Here is a 19,015-nt window from a genome sequence, read left to right as displayed (position 1 = left end):
ACCTCCAGGTCAGGGCTTGCTGATCTCTCTGCTACCTCCAGGGCTGACCAAGATCTCAGATGGCAAGTCTCCTTCACCCTTGCCCACAGCTCTATCAAAGGTCCTTAGTGTCAGCATTCGCTGACTCCTTTGATTTCTCCCCCGTCTCCCTGATCCTTCACAACTTGAAGGAATTGGAAAGCAGCAGCTTCTCTAAGTGATTAGGAACTCCTGACATAAACTGAAAAATCAGACCACCAGATATCAAGTAAAACCTGAAACATTATTTCCAGGAGTGTATGAATTAGAAATAGTTTTCAAATGTTGCTTTCACACATACCCTTATATATATACTGTCTTAGACATAGCTGCTATAACAAAGTGCCACAGACGGGGTATATTTCTCATAGTTGTGAGGGTGGGAAGTCTGAGGTCAAGGTGCCAGCTGATTCAGTTCCAATGGGAACTCTCTTCTTGGCTTGCAGCTGGCTGCCTTCTCACTGTGTCCTTTCATGGCAGAGAGAGCACAAGCTTAGGTTTCCTTTCCTCTTTTTATAAGGACACTAATCCAATCATGGGGGCTCCACCCTCATGACTACATCTAAATCTTATTACCTCCCAAGGGTTCTACTTCCAAATACTATCACATTGTAGGTTAGGACTCCAATTTGACATATAGAAAATATGCATTTCAGCCAAATAGCTGAGTGTTAAATCACTATTTGGCAGAAAGTGAGTATCACCATCATAAAATGAATGTCTGGCATACAAAAATAAATCTGAAATATTAACAAGAATACCTGTTTATTACAACTTAATTAAAATTATATCAAGCAATAGCCAAGAGTTGGAACTAGCCCAAATGTCCATCATCAGATGAGTGGATAAGGAAACTATGGTATATCTACACAATGGAATACTACTCTGCTATAAAAAAGAATGAAATACTACCATTTGCAACAACATGGATGGACTTAGAGAAAATTATATTAAGTGAAACAAGTCAGGCACAGAAAGGGAAATACCACATGTTCTCACTTATTTGTGGGAGCTAAAAATAAATAAAAACAAAAACAAATAAAAGATGAGAGGGAAAGAAGACACAACAATCACGATTCCTTGAACTTGTTAAGACAAGTGAACAGATATGGGGGAGGGGAGAGAGGGGGAAGAGGAACAGGTAAAGGGTCATGAATATCAACTACAATGTATATTGAGAAGTTAAAATAAATATATATATATATATATATACATAAATATGCATATATATGTGTGTGTATATACACATATATGCTTTGTAGAGCAGTGATAGTAATTTCTCAGAGCTGTTAGCTCCTGTGGTCTTGATGTTGTAAATTTATGACACTGAAAATATGTTCTCACTCAACTGAGGTCAGTGAAGGTACAAAATACATTTTTGTCAAGCTCTGCCATTGCAGTAGTAGTGCTGTGGTGGTATTCCCCCCAAGCCATTAAGCTTTCTTCCTCTCCAATAATAACTGACTAGCCAAAGACTTCAACTCCTGGACTTGCCACCTTGGTTGATGGTCATGATACCATTTGATTGAAACAGTGCCATAAACTAAAAGCTATGGGCTGTACGTGAAGAAGAAGATTCTTAAGAATTCTCAAAATTAAGCTTAATTTTGTTGGTATCCCTTGTGTGTGTATGTGTGTGTGTTTTAAGCAATGTTCTCACAATATTCATTGTAAAACATGATTCTCAATTCAGCACTAGAATGATCTTGTTAATTCCTCTGTTCAAAATCCTCTAATTACTTCCCATTTTTCTCAAATTAAAAGCCAGAGTCCTTTCAATGCCCTACCAGGCCCTGTGAGATTTGTCCCCTGGCAAGTCACTTGTATCATCTACTACTATACTTTTCCATACTCAAGCTGCTCCTGGTCCAAATGAGGCACCTTCCCCGCTCAAGGCCTTTATCCTGGCAGTCCCCTCTGCCCGGGATCCTCTTTCCTCAGCATGCACAAGATACACTCCTTCCTTTCCTTCAAATCCTTGCTCCAGTGTAACCTCAGTGAGGCTTACGTGGGCAATTCTATTTAAATGATGACCACTTTCCCAGGTCTCCCGATTCTCTGACTCTGTCCTATTATTTTCCACCCCCAACACATTCATCACTTCCTAAAACAGTATATAACTTCCTTATTTATTTTGTTTATTATTATTTTATGTCACTATAGAGTAGAGCATAAACTCTGTGAGGCAGGGACCTGTTTTGTTCTGTATCCCTAAGACTCAACTCGTTGTTTGAATGTATTCTTGTAGTAATCAGTCTTCACCTGGCTGGTAGGCTTTTAATATGTAAAACAAACTGGGAGGATTTCACTCCCTAAGTTACATTTAGAATACCTGCTTTTATTAGGGAATTTTCATAAAGCAACAATGAAACCAAAAGACACCCTACTTGTGTTATTGATAATGTTACAGTAGTTAGATATGCAAATAGCCTATATAATCAAATGCCCATTAATTGCACAGAAGTTTGGGTTTGCCAAAAGTGTAGTTGAAATAGCATTTGGCTACTTGGCCTGCCAAAACCCAAGGCTGAAGCCAAATCTTAATAGCAGATTTTTGGCCAAATACCAAAACCAAAGCTGAGCTTCAGTGCTTCTTGTCCTTTATATAATTCATCAGTTCAGCTCATAAATATTTACATATCTAACTTATATATCATATCGTGTAGCTAATCTTTTTTTTTTTTTTTTTTTTTTTTTTTAGAAGGGGAGAGTCTAAAACCAGCCTTTTCTTATGTACTAAGTAAGGAAGGGTTAACCCTACACATGCCTGGATGATAGTAACAACTTAGAGGTTGTCAGTCACAAGCCAGAACTAGAACATACAGAAGACAGGAAAATATCAAGGCTTAAATTTGTTATCAAGCAGAATGTTTTTATAGAGATGTGATTTTACCACTTTGATTTATTTTTAAATAACTTAGTAAAAAGCACAGGCTCTGGGGCCTGGGGTTTGATTTCTGCTCTGCTGCTTACTAGTTGCATCTTCTGGGATCAATTTCTTGACCTCTCTCTACTTGAGTGTCTTCACATATCCAATAGGTATAATAATAGTATCTACCTCATTAGGTGGTTGTTAGGATCATTTGAGTTTATATATAAAATGCTTAGACTAGGCACCTGGCATATAGGAAGCTCTATATAAATGTGATACTATTGCTATTCTTAATATCATCGTCGTTATCCTCAGGAAACATTTTGGCAAGATGGATTGGAAAAAGACACACACACACACACACACACACACACACACACACACACACACACACACACACACACACACACACACACACACACACACACACACACACACACACACACACACACACACACACACACACACACACACACACACACACACACACGTTCCAAATTGGCCACCTGTGTCCATAATAAGTCCATCAGCAAGTTTTGTTTGCCTACACAAAATTCAAGTTTAAATTATTCTTCAACAGTGGAAAAACCCCAAAAGTTTTCATTTAAAAGCTCCAGATTTTTTACTTCTCTTGAAAAATTAAAGTACCTGTAAATGATAAGCCTAAATTTGTACCTAAATGATAAGCTTTAATTTGGATTGTTTGGAAGCTGCCCCTTTTAGATGGACAGTCTCTCTAGTTTTCTTTCTGTCTGACCCTATTCATTTATGTTTCCTTCTGGGCTTCCATTGGCAGGTTAGTTTATGACCCTTGGTATGTAGGATCCTGACATGTTATAAAAAGTATAGTTAACCTTTTATTTAGTGAGAATGGCTCTTATATCCTTAAAAGTACACATATCATTCTACATTCGAAAGTATATATTAGGTCCTTTTTCTGGTGATACTATGTAGAGCAAGACGAAAGTGGTCCCTACCTTCGTGGAGTTTCTGTTCTATTTGGGTAACCGTATCTCAAACAAGTATCATAATGTAAATTCTAATATGTATGTGGAAACAATCCAACTGAGGTCTGACAAACTGAGATAGAAAATAAAGATGTAGTACAGAGGATCAGGGGTTGGGGGAGAAGAGTGTTTTCTGAGATGAAACCGAAATGTTAAAAAGGAGCAACTATGCCAATAGATGGGAGCAAGAAGATTTGATGGATCTTGATTAGCCTGGTAAAGACCCAGAAGTAGGGAGGATGTGTCATGCTTAGGGATAGAAAGAAGACCAAGGGGGCCAGTTCTCAAATGGCTCAAGATGATATTACAGAGATCATGTGGTTTCGTCTGAATATTACCCTTAGTGCAATGGAAAATCAATGAAGGGTTTTATATAGGGAAGGGACTTATAAAGAGAGGACTGTAGCTGCTGCTCAGAGTTGATTAACAACTAGCAAAAGTAGAAACAGGGAGAGTAGAAAGTTACTATTGTAGTTTACACAGCTAAGAGATGATGGTGTCTTGGGCCAGGATGGTGTCAATGGACATGAAGAGAAGTGGACAAATTTGACATTTATTTTGGAGTTAGGATTAGTTGTAACCTATAAAGGCAGAGGAAGGAATTAAGGATGGCTCCTAAGTTTCTGGTTTGAGCAGATAACTGGAACTTGATTTTATTTTGTGAGACAGGGAAAATTGGCAAGGGGGAGTGTGAATGTGGGAGATTGGGGGTAGAGAGAATCAGAAGTTTCTTTTGACCAGGTTAATTTTACAATTTCTGGGCTGCATCTAAGAGAAGATGTTGAGTGGGCTATTGAACGTGTGAATCCAGGTTTTCAAGAAGAGGTCTCAGCTAAAGATAGAGATTAGAGGTCACATCGGGGGTGCATTTGTATGTGCACATGATGAAATGAGTTTCAGAAAGCATGGGGTTTTCCATTGGTCCTAATTGCTAGGAGGTGGTGTCCCTTCAGTTTCCGTGCCTCTGCTGCTGTTCCTTCTTTGATGATTCTGTGTTGTCCTTGCTCTGTCATCACTGCACTGTGATGGGCCTAAGGGCTTGGCTGTCCAGTAATGGGACAGCAAGGAATTACTTGGATAGAAGCAGCTCATCCTTGCCTTTCTCTTTTTGGTCTAATTGTTGACCATGACTCTAATTGTTGACCATGACCTCCAATCATGTTTACTCACTCATGACTGTTTTACACAGCTAGTGAGAAGAGGCCAATGTATTTCTTGGGCAGTTGGAAAAGAATAAGTTTGTCAGGGATGAGCAGCTGATGCATTTTTTTTTTTTTTTTTTGGCTTATTCATTTCTGTAGGGGTCTGAGGGTATATCTGCTTTTTTCACCGGGGCTGTCATGATAAATGTTACCTGCATTTATCAATATCCACTTCTCCTCTCTTCCTGGACTTCTGGAAGACTGATTCCCAATTGCTCAGGATGACTAGTTCTGGACAGTGGCCTGTGAAAGAAAGTGACATGCTGCATGAACAGGCTGGTGCAGTGTAATCTTCTGACTCCTTTTTTTGGCGGGGGGGGGGAGTATGGTGGCTAGATGTTAAAATGGCAGAGCCCAAAGTCAGTGAAACATCCATCACCGAGTCACTGCATGGAGGTCAGCTGCCCAGGAGCTGTCTTATAGCAGACTTTGTATAAGCAAGAAATAAACGTTCATTTTGTCCTAGATTTTGAGGGATGTTTGTTCCTGCAGCATAAGCCTAGCCTACCTAGGTTAATCCAGGAGGCATCTGGAAACAGTGTAACACTGCACGCTGTTAGACTTTAAGCTCCTATAGACAGGCATCTTGCTGAATCTCAGCCCAAGTGCAAGTCCTAACAAAGATGGGCATGCTTAACTATATTCTGAAGTCAGTATTGATCATGACTTTCTTTTTAACAGATGGAGACTATCAGTGCTCCTTTTACTCTGAACTACTGAGCTAAAATTAAATTGCCATTTGAAGATTTTAAAGCTTTTCTCCTGGGTCCTAGCAAATGTTACCAGTGTCAGGACATTCTGGGGCATGCGTCTCTCTTGTGCCCCGTTTTGTGTCTGTGTGTAATCGGTAGCAATTAGCTGTTGCTTCCATCTCATTCTGATGCTGTGATTTCTTTCCAATTGGCTCATGCTTTCTTCTTCTATGTATACTAAGTGCTCAGCACCTGTAATAGGTCTCAATTGCTGGGCTTGAGAGTTAGAGGTGAATGCTGTTTTTCCAGCAGTGTGTGTGTGTGTGTATGTGTGTGTGTGGTTTAATCTGCTGAAGCAGTTATTTTGTTTTGGAGAAGCTGACCTATTTTTCCCTCCTGAATGCAGATCTGGTATGCATTGCTTACCATTTACACATCAAATTTCTGAGACACAATTGCTTCTCCTTGAATGACCCCTTCCTCTCTTGGGCTTCCTTGGCTAATATTTATCGGCAACATCTGGGGTTTAGCACAATGAAGTTATTTACAGCAGTGCTTATTAGTGCGTCTCTGTGAGTCATGACAGTTTCTAGCTAATGCCACCATTTTGGTGAGGATGGCCCCCAGAGGAGCCCTGAGATTTGCAGCCATTTCTCAGGAAGCAGAGGCTTGTGTGTATTGATGAAAAATCACAGATCATATAGGGAAAAGGAATGGTTATGATTGGAATGAACATTGAGAATCATCCAATCTAACCTTCTAATTTTACTGGTGAAAATGTTGATGGGCAAAGAAGTGAAATGACGTGCAGAAGGCTGCAGGAAGTGAGCCACTGATATGCAACTAGGAGTCAGACTTTTGTTTCTCAGTCTGATTTTCACTCCACTTGGCTTTTCTCTCTTGGGATTTTATTCAATAATTTATCCACAATGCTTACGGGAAAAATATTTTCTTTGTTCATAGATCACTTCCTAGGTTTTCTTTCACTCAGGGAAGAAAAAAAGAAAGTTCAGGTTGGCTTTGGTTAGTTATTTTCAGTGCTTTAGAGGTTTCCCAACCTTCTTCCTGGCATTTTCTTCAGAGCCTTCAGTAGGTTAGGGCAGAGCAAGTCTTTAGCTTTATGCCCTGGGTATGGATGTTGATGGCTACTGCTAGAAATGGAGTAAGAAGGGACTGGCACCTCTAATTGCTATTAACAGTGATTCTCAGGGTCATGTGTATATTTCCACTCACTCTTTTTAAAAATACATGTGATATTTGATACTTGTACAACAGCAGATGGAATATGTTTGTATGATAATGGTAAAATTAACACTGGTGAACCCATCACCAAACTTATGAAATAGTCTGCTCACTCTTAAATTCATCTTCTCTTCTGTTTTCTGGATGTGACTGGCTCTTAGCTATATCCTTTTCTTTTTTCTTTTACTTTGCACTTTCTCTTTCTGCAAAAGGTGGCTGCCTAAACATACGCACGAGTGTCCTCTACCTTTAAAACAACCACAATTATAACAACCTCTCCTTTTTTTTTATTAGCTTCATTTCTTCAAATGTAGTGATTTCCAAGACTGTCATCAGCCCTTTTCTGGTCTTTCTTACCATTCCCCTCCTTGGCAATGACCATGTGGATGACAGCCTGATCCGCAGCTCCAGGCCTGACTTCTCTCCTGCATCCTCCTGGTAGACAGTTCCCCTTGAATGTACCGCAGCTGCTTCACAGGGCAGTATCAAAAAGAACAAAAGAAATCTGTTCTCTCCTTTGACTCCCATCCCAATTTTTTAAAGCCCCCCTTTTAATCCTAAATAAATACTTCTAAGGGATAATTTATATCTACTCCTTGTATTTATTGCATCATGCACGCTTACTCTTTTGATTTGATCTGTGGCTACACAGCTAAAACTATAGTCTGTAAAGTCAACACGAGTTGTATTTTTCAACGATCACATTCCTTTCCTTGGTGCTTGTTTGACATCTCTTCTCTGCAGTGTTTTACACTGTTGATCGATTCTTGCTTTGTTTTTTGGAAATGTGCTCCCCCCTGGTCTATGAAGTCTGCTGTGATCTGGTTTCCTGCCTGTCTCTTTGACTTTTCCCATTTCTTTTTTAAATGGCCTCTTTGTTTTTCTTTCTTCCCCAAGTAGAGTGATTTTCAAGTCTGTCATAAGCCCTTTTTCTGGGGGCAGTATCAAAGGAACATAATGGAGGAAAGGCTGCATCTCTTCTCCAGGAACTCATAAAACTTTGACAAAAAAAGGAAGAAGGGAAATCCAACATATGTTATATTAGATGTCAGTCAAGATCATTTCTCATCCATCTTTTCATTTTCAAGGAAGGCATTTCGTTTTGGAAAGGCTGCACACCTAAATTATCTGGTTAACATTACTTTTCTGAATCTTTTTCTTTTCTGTTCACTTATTGAGTATTGATTTCTATATTTGTGGGCAGAGTAGGAATTTATTTTTATATTTTATAGCTTTCTGAGCAAAATTTATTAATCAGATAGTCTCATGAGCCATAAACTTTAATACGCTAATTTCATTTTCCTCTTGTCAGGTTGAGAGTCGCAATTTAACATTTGAATTCTTTTAATGAGAAGGTGGTTTTAAGACAATAATAAAAGTTAAAGGTTTGGGTATTTATAAATGGTTTTAATTCCTATTTTAAATTAATCCTACAGAAGAACAATGCAGATATAATTTAAAATACAGAAATATGCTTTTCTTAATTTTAAAAAAATATATTATTTTTATATTGAAAGATGTTGCAGGCAGTTTGCAGGGAGGGGGAGAGGGAAAAGGGGAGGGAGATAGGGTAGGAGGAGAAGGAAGGAGGGAGTGTGAGCGTGGCTGAGGACCGTGTCACCCCACTCATTCTGGCAAGGCAAGGGAGCCCACGGGGCTTCTGGCAGTGGCTGGTCGGTCATGCTGGTGTGGACATGGATGTCGGTACACAGGGCATGGCTGAAGCCCTAGCTGCTCCCCAACCTTGGCTCAGGAACCTGGGGTGCCCCTGGCAGTGGCTCAGTGGTCATTGTTGGGCTGGATGCTGATGTTGGGGGTGTGTGGCTGAGGCCCTCAGTCCTGCTTTTCTTAATTTGTTTTTACCAGATGAATAAATAAAAGGATTTACTTGCCATGCATTATCAAAACTTTAAATTTTCATAATATTGGGGTCAAAATATCAGTATTTACTATTTAATTAAATGTGTTCTTATAACTCCATTTTTATTCTAGTTGATTCTGTTTTTGTACCCTTGGTAGATTTAGGTTTTGTGGGGTCTGAAGCTAATATAGTTTAAGAAAATTTTTCTAAAAATATTTGAAATACAGGTTGGTATACCTTATCCAAAATGCTTGGGGCCAGAAGTGTTTCAGATTTTGGATGTTTCTGGGTTTTGGAATATTTGCATATACAGAATGAGATATTGTGGAGATGGGACCCAAGTCTAAATATGATATTCATTTATGTATAATATATACCTTATAAATATAGCCTAAAAGTAATTTTATTGAATTGTTTTTGTAATTTTTAAAATGTGACTGTGATCTGTCACATGAGGTTAGGCGTGAAATTTTCCACATGTGGCATCATGTCGGTACTCAAACAGGTTCGGATTTTTGGAGCATTTTGGATTTTGGATTTTCAGATTAGGAATACTCAACCTGTATAAAAATTAATATAGTATGAATATTATCTTAGAGTAATAAATAACAAAAATACAAATTTGAAGGATCTCACAAATATCACAAACATTACAAAATACAGAAAAATAAGTTTTTATTAGCTAATTGATATACCTCTCTGATACATTTTGACTGCTTACTCATTGATTGCCTCTTCCTAAAACAATGATTTTGTAAAAATTTTTATAGCAATACTAGATAATTCAATCTTTCCTCTAGTGTGTTGGACCAAAATTTCTTGGTATTATTGATAATTGGGATTTATATCATGTGACCTTTCACACAAACATCCTCACTGGTTGTGGTAATGCTGTATAGGTTTGAGCCCTAAGACAGGAATTGTGAAATATTTTATTTTCTTCTGTCCCTACAAAAAGAAAAAAAAAAAAAACAATAAGGTGAGTTTAGAACTGTACATGCCATGTTGTCAAATCTGTTTCATACTTCTCTTTTGACTTCGTGTCTGTGAGAACTAGATTCTCAGCTTTCAGTTTTCCATGACTGTAGATTGGAAGAATTTCCCAAAGGCTATTTCCTGCTTTGTTACATTTCAAAACTTGCTTCCTCCACTTCACACATGCTTTAAGTGCCACATGCCACTGTCTTGTGACTCTGAATGAGTCCACGTGGGTGGCAGGATGGTATAGAAGTATTCTTGGAAGTCATTCCTACACTGAGACAGCTAGTAACAACTATATGTGGAAGCAAGCTAACTGTATAATACCATATAGACTATATAAATATACCTTATTAAACAGGAACTAAATGCGATTCCACTTCAACTTCTCCTTACCTGAATCCCCAAAATGTCTGTGGATACTCCAGCACTACCCAGTATGAGGAAGGTGTGACAGAGGGAAGCGAGGTTAGAAAGAGATAATTATCTTAACTGACTGTGGATGAAATATCTTCCTTCTGCAGATTTCACAAATTTTACCAAAATATATGATCATGTGAATCCATTGGTAAGGCCCATTCCTGGCCCTCAGCATTTGAGGGGTCCTAAAGTCTAAGTTCCCCCAGCTTCGTAGTATATTTGCCCCTATTTAACATAAATGTATATGATAATCCCCCAAAAGCATTAGATTTCTGAATCTTAGCTACTTTAATTTATAGTTCATAACATAGTCATAGTTTTACATTATCATTTTTTCAGATTTTATTTTCCAATGTGTTTTCAAATTAAAATGTATTGTTTATTAGAATCCCCCCCCCCCATAAAGAGTACATAATCAGTTTCAAATTGAATTTTTTTAAAAGCGGGATTTACTATTCAGAAATGTTTTTAATTTTAAAAAGCATAGTTTTGTGTAATCATTCAGTAAGTGTGACACACTAGACTTTCTATGTTTGTGTTACCCAATTTCTACACAAAGAAGAGAGGAGGAAAGAATGTTTTTAATTACAGCAAATACTTGTATAGCAATTATCACAGGCCAGGTTCTGCTTCAAGCACATGTCATACATGTCACTACTTCTAGTTCTGGCAGAATTACACAGTAAATCAACTGAAAACCCTTCTACTACAAATCTCAAGAAATGCTAGAATATTGTATATGATCCAGCCATCACTCTTGTCACTATATGATGGTAGAAGAAACAATTCACTAGTACAATGTAACAATTCTAAAATTGCATGCACCTAATAAAATAGTGTCAAATTGTATAAATTAATTAAATGAAGAAACTGACATATTCCCAATCATGGAAGAAAGTTTGAATATCCTTTTCTTAGTAATTGAGATCATAGGTAGGCCAGAGTTTGGATGGATATAGAAAATAGGAAGAGCACAATAAAGAATCTTGATCTAGTAGACAAAGTTAGAACCTTGGACTAACAACTAAAGAATACCCATTCTCGTTGTGCATACAAGCCAGCAAGCTACTGGTGAAAAAATTAAAGATGCACATGCTATAACCTAGAGATCCCACATGCATAGAGAAAAATCTCATATGGGAAAGAAGGTAATTATAGGAATATTATTTGTAGGATTGTGTGTAATGGCAAAAGATAAGGAGCAACCTAAATTTCTATGAGTAGAAGACTAGATCAATGAATTATTTTATGTTCATGCAAGGAATACTAAGTATGAGTTGAAGTAATTGAACTACAGTTATCTGACACAAGATGGGTTGGTCTCATAACGGTGAGTAGCAATCAAATAAAATAATATATGCAGCATGATGACATTTACATTAAAATGTTAAAAATATTGTTTATGGGTACTTATATATTAACAGAAGTTATAAGAACATGCTAGAGTTTAAAAACGATATTAAAATATTTCTAGAGGTGAAGTAAAATGGAGAGAGCAAGAGAGGGGAACAGGCTTTACGAAGTCCTTTGTATTTGAAATGTTTTGGTTTTGTTTTTAAAAGATCTGGTGTTCAATTAGGTATAATTTCAAGATTCGACAAAATTTAAGGGAAACCACAGATACATATCTACATACCATCTATGTGAAAAAGTCCGTAAACCACCAAAACTCAGGCCGTGTATTGAGACATTCTGTAGTTTTGCTCACAATGTGTCCTTGGACCGTCGTGCCCTTTCTGCCCTTTCCTGTTTACTGTAGTTGTGCTCACCCTTAAAGACTTATTTCAGATGCTCGTGTGGTCTGTGAATGCTTCTGTGATCTACCTGAACACCAGTGAAAGTTGACCTTCCATACTCTTCCCTTGCTCTTTGCTTGTTCCTCTGTTATGGCACTTATAACATAAGTAGCTGGGCCCATGTCTGTTTCTGTCACTACACTGTGAGTTTCCTGAGGAGAAACTCTGTCTTTTTCATCCCTATCTATTAGCACCTTTATGCTTATCAGATTCTGCAAATAACATTAATAAATGATACTGCCTATTGCAATTCAAAGAATCTTGGATTCCAAAAATTGTTCTTTGGTGTCAGCCAGAGGGGCTTATGTATGTACCCAGGTCATTCACAGGTGGCAAAAGTAGGCCATTGTGATGCTTAAGATATCGTGACTCATGAGCAATATTTACTAGGAAGTCTTGGTCACTTCGGTCACCTGCATCCTGAAGAATGCCACATAGCATTCTGAAACTTTTCCTTCAATTCATCATGGTCTTATCAGCAATTCTAGAAGACCATGTTAAAAGTATAAGGGTGGCATTTTCAGTTCTAGAATGTAGAAGGGTAAATGTTGGATCCTTGAGAATATAAAAAATCATGCTCTAAATGGAATTGTTTTCTATTTAAATCTTTAACCTTTCCTGATAAGGTGATTGGTACATAGATTTCTGTTCCCTGTACTTAAAGATGAGAATTCAGATGAGGAACAAGAGTGAGGACATTAAATCTACCTTCTGCACTTTTGGCTCAGTGGTCTGTCCATAAGTATTTTTCCCTGACATTGTCTAGTTTCCCATTTTCAGGATGTGACTACTTCTTTTTTCTAAACCAGTTTAGTAGAATATCACTAATGACTAGTATACTCACCGGAAATCACCAAACACCAAGGATTGGTAATTGTGCCTAAAAAGTCATTTTTTAAAAATCACTTTACTAAGTCGTGAGTCGACATGACACTTTGCTCAAGGATCAATTACCTAATTTGACGTTGCCATGAAAAACGGGCTTCATTGGTTGTGATTGGGTTGCCTACAGCATAATAAACAACTTTCTTATGGTTTGTTCCTCTGTTTGGGAAGTGTAATGATAAGCATACAACACAACCAGGAGCTGGTCTGCATTTTATTGGCACTATGGGTTATTTAATGGAAACAGACAGAGTTACAATGTGCTGATTTGCAGAGTAGGGGAAACTTCTTATCTTAAATTTTATTATATTTAATATTTTTGAGTATTTATTCGGTTGTGACCTTGGGTATAGAATTCATTCACTTGTTTAATTCATCAACAAAAGACTTTGTATGTAGTGCCCTGTGGTAGTGTGGAGGAAGATAAGTTTGTTATTATATATCAGTAATACAAAATGATGCACTGGAATAAATCCTGCTGGCTTCATTGTGAGGATAAATGAGGAGAAGGAATACTGTTGTTTTAGGAAGTGAATTTAGTATCTGTGTTCTGGCACTCACTCAAAAAGAGAGAAAAATACCATAAGCAAACTGTGAAACTTGGGTCGGAGTGTTTTAGTTGTTTTACTAGTGACTTAAACAAAACAAAGAATGGAAATCAAGTGTAAAGATAAACAACATCAGGAAAGGAATTCTGCAGTATGTGCCCTGAAAAAGATTTTTGTGGAAATTAATTTATAATTAATTGATATGAGGAGGTACTCTGTGTGTGAGTTACTTTGCTTTATTCTCGCATTTGCTGTGATAACAAACAACCGATGAATATTAGCTCCTTCATAATTGTTGAATTATTACTTTATTTTTTTTTTCAAACCCCTACTGATCATCTTTAGGTATAAACTTCCCTCCCACAATATACAAGCATGGAAAAATATGATGTATGAGTCGGCATTCTCCAGAGAAACAGAATCAAGAGGAGATGTAGACCTAGATCTGTGTGATTGATTGAGGAATTGGCTTATGCAGTTTTAGGGACTTTAATGTCTGAAATCCATAGAGCAGGCTGCAGGTTGGAAACTCAGGAAGGATTTCTGTGTTGTATAGTCTTGAGGCAGAATTCCCTCTCTGGGAAACCCATCTTTGCTTTTAAGGCCTTCAATTAATTGTATGAGACCCACCCATATTTATGGAGAGTAATCCACTTTACTTAAAGTAATCTGATTTGGGATGTTAGCAAATACTTTCACAGTAACCTCTAGACTAGTATTTGATGAAACAACTAGGAAACATAACCTAGCCAGTTGATGCATTAAATTAGTCAACACATGTAATGAAAAAAATACCTTTTTAAAAATACATCATAAAGGTCCTATGACCACATTACAAGTTATTAGAAAAGTAGGAAGGAGAAAGGATAATATATGTTTTATCCCATCAGAGTTTGTTTTATTTTCTTCCAGTCTTTTTAATAAAAAGATATCTTTTTCAAGGTATCTTGAAAATATTTAATATTTTAGATGTTTGAGAGCTTTTATCTCTTTCTCATATTTGTCCTGGTTGTCAGAGCAAAAACACTAAAATGGGAGCTTAGGGCCCTGGACCTTTGTCTAATCTCTGCCACTCACTAATTTTATCAGTTGAGAAAGAAATAGGATCTTCCTGAGCTGTGGTTTTCTTATGTTTGTGAACAGTTTGGGTTTGGTAACTTCTAATGTCCTTTTCACCTTGAATATTTTATTAATCCAGGATTTCTTCAAGTGGGTTTCTTCAAGTGTACCACTGTATTACTATATGCCAGAAGACGGGAGGTGGATTCAGATGAACAGTGTTTAATAATTTAATACTTTATTGTATATTTGAACAAACTATAATTAGCACACTAAATCATGGTTTTTCTGGTTATTGTTGCTTAGGACAAGGCAAAAACCAACAAAAGGAATCATTTTAAAGAAAAATATTAAGAAAATACATGCTTTAGATTGACATGGAAAGGCATTAGAAATGACCAAAACTTGGGACATATACTATATAATTTATGAATCTAAGTCAGTGTGCTCTCATGCTGCTTTTCAAGAAATCCATAAAGACCACAGTTCTCTTAGCAGAGAGCAGTGTAGATTGTTTTCATCTATTATTTTGCTCAACCTGTATTGTGTGCAGCCACATTCTGAGTACTGTGCCAGGTGCAAAAATCCTTGGGTGAATGGGGTGTGGATTTGGCCCTTGATCGCTTACAGTCTAATGGGGCCTCAGAAGTGTAAATGTTGACTTACAGCCCAGTATCATATCTGCATATCTATCATATCTATCATATCATATCTAGCCCTACCTCAGGAGAAGCCTCACTGAAGTCATTCTTGACCTCGCTGACAATTGGGGGATGGGCATTCCAGTTACATGGAATAGGATGTCCAGAGAATTTCTGGTAACATATTTTCTTAAAGGAAATGCCTGTGGAAGATGCTGTTTTCCAGCTCTCTCCCAGGTCCCAGGTGGCAAGCCTGAACTAATCTTTCAGTATTCATGGATTAGATTCTGGAATATTTGCATTTACCTGTTACCTGGCTTTAGGCTTCTTCTATTTCTTTACTTCTGAATAGTCTCAAGCAAAAGTCTGCATATTCTATAAGCAGTCTTTTTTTTAATATGGCTTTAGTATTTAATATGGCTTTATATATTTTTTTAAACAGAGAAAGATAAGAAAAATGGTTTCCAATGATCTTGAATGAGGGAAAACTTTGTATCCTTAATTAAATGCCTGAGTTTGGTTTTGTGTTTGCTGGGAGCCTACTGTAAAGCAAACTGATGTGGCCTTCTGTTCTGTTCCAGGCGCCAAGGGCTTGCTGGGCTCAGTTCCCACTGAGTCTGTGTAATGCATTCCTTCTGTCCTACCCCATATTGCAGATCTGTGGAGGCTGACATCATCACCTTGAAGAATAAAGCTATTCCCAAATGCTGTAAATTGAGCTGCCTAAATGGAGGGATGGGGGTTGGAGAGGTACAGAGGGGTTTGCCAGTTAGTTCAACATTGTAATTTTATTTCCCTGCTTTAAAAGAAAAATCCCCTGTAGAAGTATCTCATTGTAATTAAGAGAGATAACACATTTAAATTTGAAGTATTTTATAGGGCCAATTTATTGCTCCAATGCCGTCTGTTCTAGCTGATCTGTCCATCTGTTCCCTGGACAGCCAGCTGGATTCAAGTTTGCTTTCCCTCCCAGTGCACCTCATCTGGACATCTCAGGAGCTGGTGGGAATCCTATGGACAAAGTCGGGGTGGGCTGCCAGGAAGAATTGTTTGACTCAGTGTTATCTCTGATTGAGATCCTTCATTCCATATCAGGGCTGGGTTTATGGAAACCTCCCCTCATTTTACGCCTTGATTTGATAGCTGAATGCTACTCATCATGTTCAGGTCTCAGTTTAAATGCTGATTGGTCCAGGAGCCTTTCCTGATCACCAAAGGCTTGGTTTGGTCCCATTGTAATATGCTCTGCGAGTGCTCTGTGCTTCCTCTCTCATCACAGGTGGTAGCAGCTGGTTCTCTGTTCCCTCTGTGCACTGCACGCTGTGTGAAGACAGGAGTGATGGCATCTTTGAGAGCATACTTCGTGCCAGGCACTGTTGTAAATGTTTCATGTGAACTTCATGGAGAGGTGTACAACAGAGGTTAGGAGTCCCAGTCTTGGAGCTTGGCTGCTCATTTAAACTCTGTGGGGTGAATGAAGGCAGTGCTTGGGCTCTGCCTTTGGAATTGGAAACAATCTTAGTTTGGTCTCTTACTGTGTAACTCAGGGAACTTAATCCCAGGTGCCAGGCATGTAACAACAGATTAACCCTGACTTTGGTGGGCGCTTAACACATGTTAACTGTATTTCATCAATTCAAAGATGCATTTTATTTTTAACCTTCTAACTTTTCTGAAATTGGGAGGCATCTTACAATTGCTTGCATATCTTGATTTGATTGACAGTCTGTTTTTGTTTGTTTTTTTCTCTCTTAGCAATACATAAAATAATGGTGCATCTTGGGTGCATCAAAATTCATTAAAGTATGATATTTCTTTGTCTTTCCTCCACTTCTGATAAAGAGTATGGGGTGTAGAGGAAGTGGTAGATGCCCTAATTTAGGAGTTCTAACTATTACCTATGCACAAATGACTGTGTGGGATTTGGAATTGCCTGGGCTGTTTGTTTTAAAATGTATGTGTGTGTTTTTATGCGTGTATACATATGAGTGTGTATATATACACACATATTTATAAAGTTTTGGGCCTCATCCCAGGTCTACTATTTATATAACTAAGGCCTGGGTATCTGCATTTTATCAGTTGCCCTAAAGGGTTCTGTGGCAGCTAGCATGAAACAGTTTGAGAACCAGTGCCCTCATTCATCTGCTGTTGGCTTTATTCTACTTCCAGTCCCTACTGTGTCTTTTCCAATTTGGTTTCTCTCTTTCTTCTCTTCTTTATATATGGAAAAACCTAACAGTGCCTAGCACATAGCATCTTCTTAATAAATCTAACTTCTTTCCCCATCCTTTTCCCTTAATGTTTTCAAAATTGTAGGAAGGCAGAGTTGGAGGATGTGTTGAGGAAACAGTGGTATAGTGAGATGAGGGCTACTGACTGACCTTTCTCCAAGTTGTTAGCACGGAATGAAGATTGGGGAGGAGGGAGAAAGCTAGACTCCTTCTGCTTGCATGGCTTTTGGTGTCTCTGTATCATGCTTAGTTCTCTATAATTACCTAAAGTACTTTAGTTTCAGTGTGACTTTTCAAGGCATGTGGCTTGGAGTGAAATCCCCAGAGCAACTCTGTACCCTCTTTGACTGACCTTTGGTCCTCACCAATCTAAACATCATGTACTTAGAAAACCCAATCTATAGGAAACCCTTGTGATTTGCCTGTTCTTGGTTCTAGGTAAGTGTGATTCTTACCCTTGAATTTCTGGAGACAGACACCTCTTGTGTGTTCTTCCCCACTTCCAAGCCACTGCTTCTGTTTGGTCCTACAATGCATCCTTTAATCCTTTAGCACCCTCTCCTGAAGAATTTTGAGGAAGACTTCTTCCTTAACCATGACCTCAAAGAAATGAAGGGATTTCTCTTTGTTTCTGGCTTCTCTTAGGTCTTCCCACCCTTAGAACTAATCAGTTTCTGGTCAAATATACTTCTAAACCTTGTATAATTAATATTTTGCACTTAAACTATTGTAATATATTGTGGAAGTAAAATGTGACCTGTTTTGTGCCCCCCACATGTCTAGCACATAAGTAATGATAAATGTTAGTGATATTTAGTTAAATTTAGACCAGGAAACAGTAGGAATGACTACTGCCAAATGGAGAAGAATTGATGGACTAGCTTACTCCATGGAGGGTTTCAGTCTGGGGAAGATGGGAAAGGTGGGCTGGAAACAAATGGTGAAAGACCTAGGACATCAGACCCAAGGGCTTAGATTCTGTTCTGTCTGCAGAGGGGGCCAAAAGAGTGTTTGTTCTTAACAGGAAAATGGTGGGGTAAAAATGATAATTGGGTAGGATTCATTTATCCCTAGTGGTTTGGTATGGGGAGATGCTAAGTGAAGAAAAATATGAAGACTATTCTAGAAATTCATGAATGCCTAAGATTTTCAATGGGGTCAAAAAAGGTGGAAGGGGAGGAATGGATGCAAAAATGTAAGTTCTGAAGGAAGAGTCTTTATGGCTGAGGAACATGGAGTCAAGACCCTTGAAATTTCCACTGCAAACCAAAGTAGGGGTGGGGGAGAGGGAAGCTGGCTTAAAGAGAAGGTGAGATTTTGTTTGATCACATTAGTGTTTGAAAATAAGGTAGCCCTTCTAAAGGGAAATACCAGCTAACAATGAGAGACTCAGAAAGAGAAACCAGGAGATGCATCAGTGATAGAGATAAGAGATGTGGAAGTGCACACAAAGAGGTAAAATTGGCATCATGAGTGTAGAAAGGTGAGGTTAGGATTAAATGTAGAGCCTGTGGAATGCGCAGAGTGAGTAGACAGGGGCCAAGCAGCAGGTGCAAGGGT

At 38.1% G+C, this 19,015-nt stretch overlaps 1 protein-coding gene across 1 annotated transcript in view; it reads left to right on the top strand.

Annotated features, from left to right (window-relative positions):
• The window catches only part of SAMD12 (sterile alpha motif domain containing 12), a 225,828-nt gene that overhangs the window by 48,962 nt on the left and 157,851 nt on the right, over positions 1–19,015 (top strand). The gene's annotated exons all lie outside the window — the stretch shown is intronic.

Source organism: Cynocephalus volans, chromosome 15, assembly GCF_027409185.1.
Source record: "Cynocephalus volans isolate mCynVol1 chromosome 15, mCynVol1.pri, whole genome shotgun sequence".
Taxonomy (NCBI): Eukaryota; Metazoa; Chordata; class Mammalia; order Dermoptera; family Cynocephalidae; genus Cynocephalus; species Cynocephalus volans.
The sequence above is the reverse complement of the archived record's forward strand: the minus strand, read 5'-3'. Positions and strand labels throughout refer to the sequence as shown.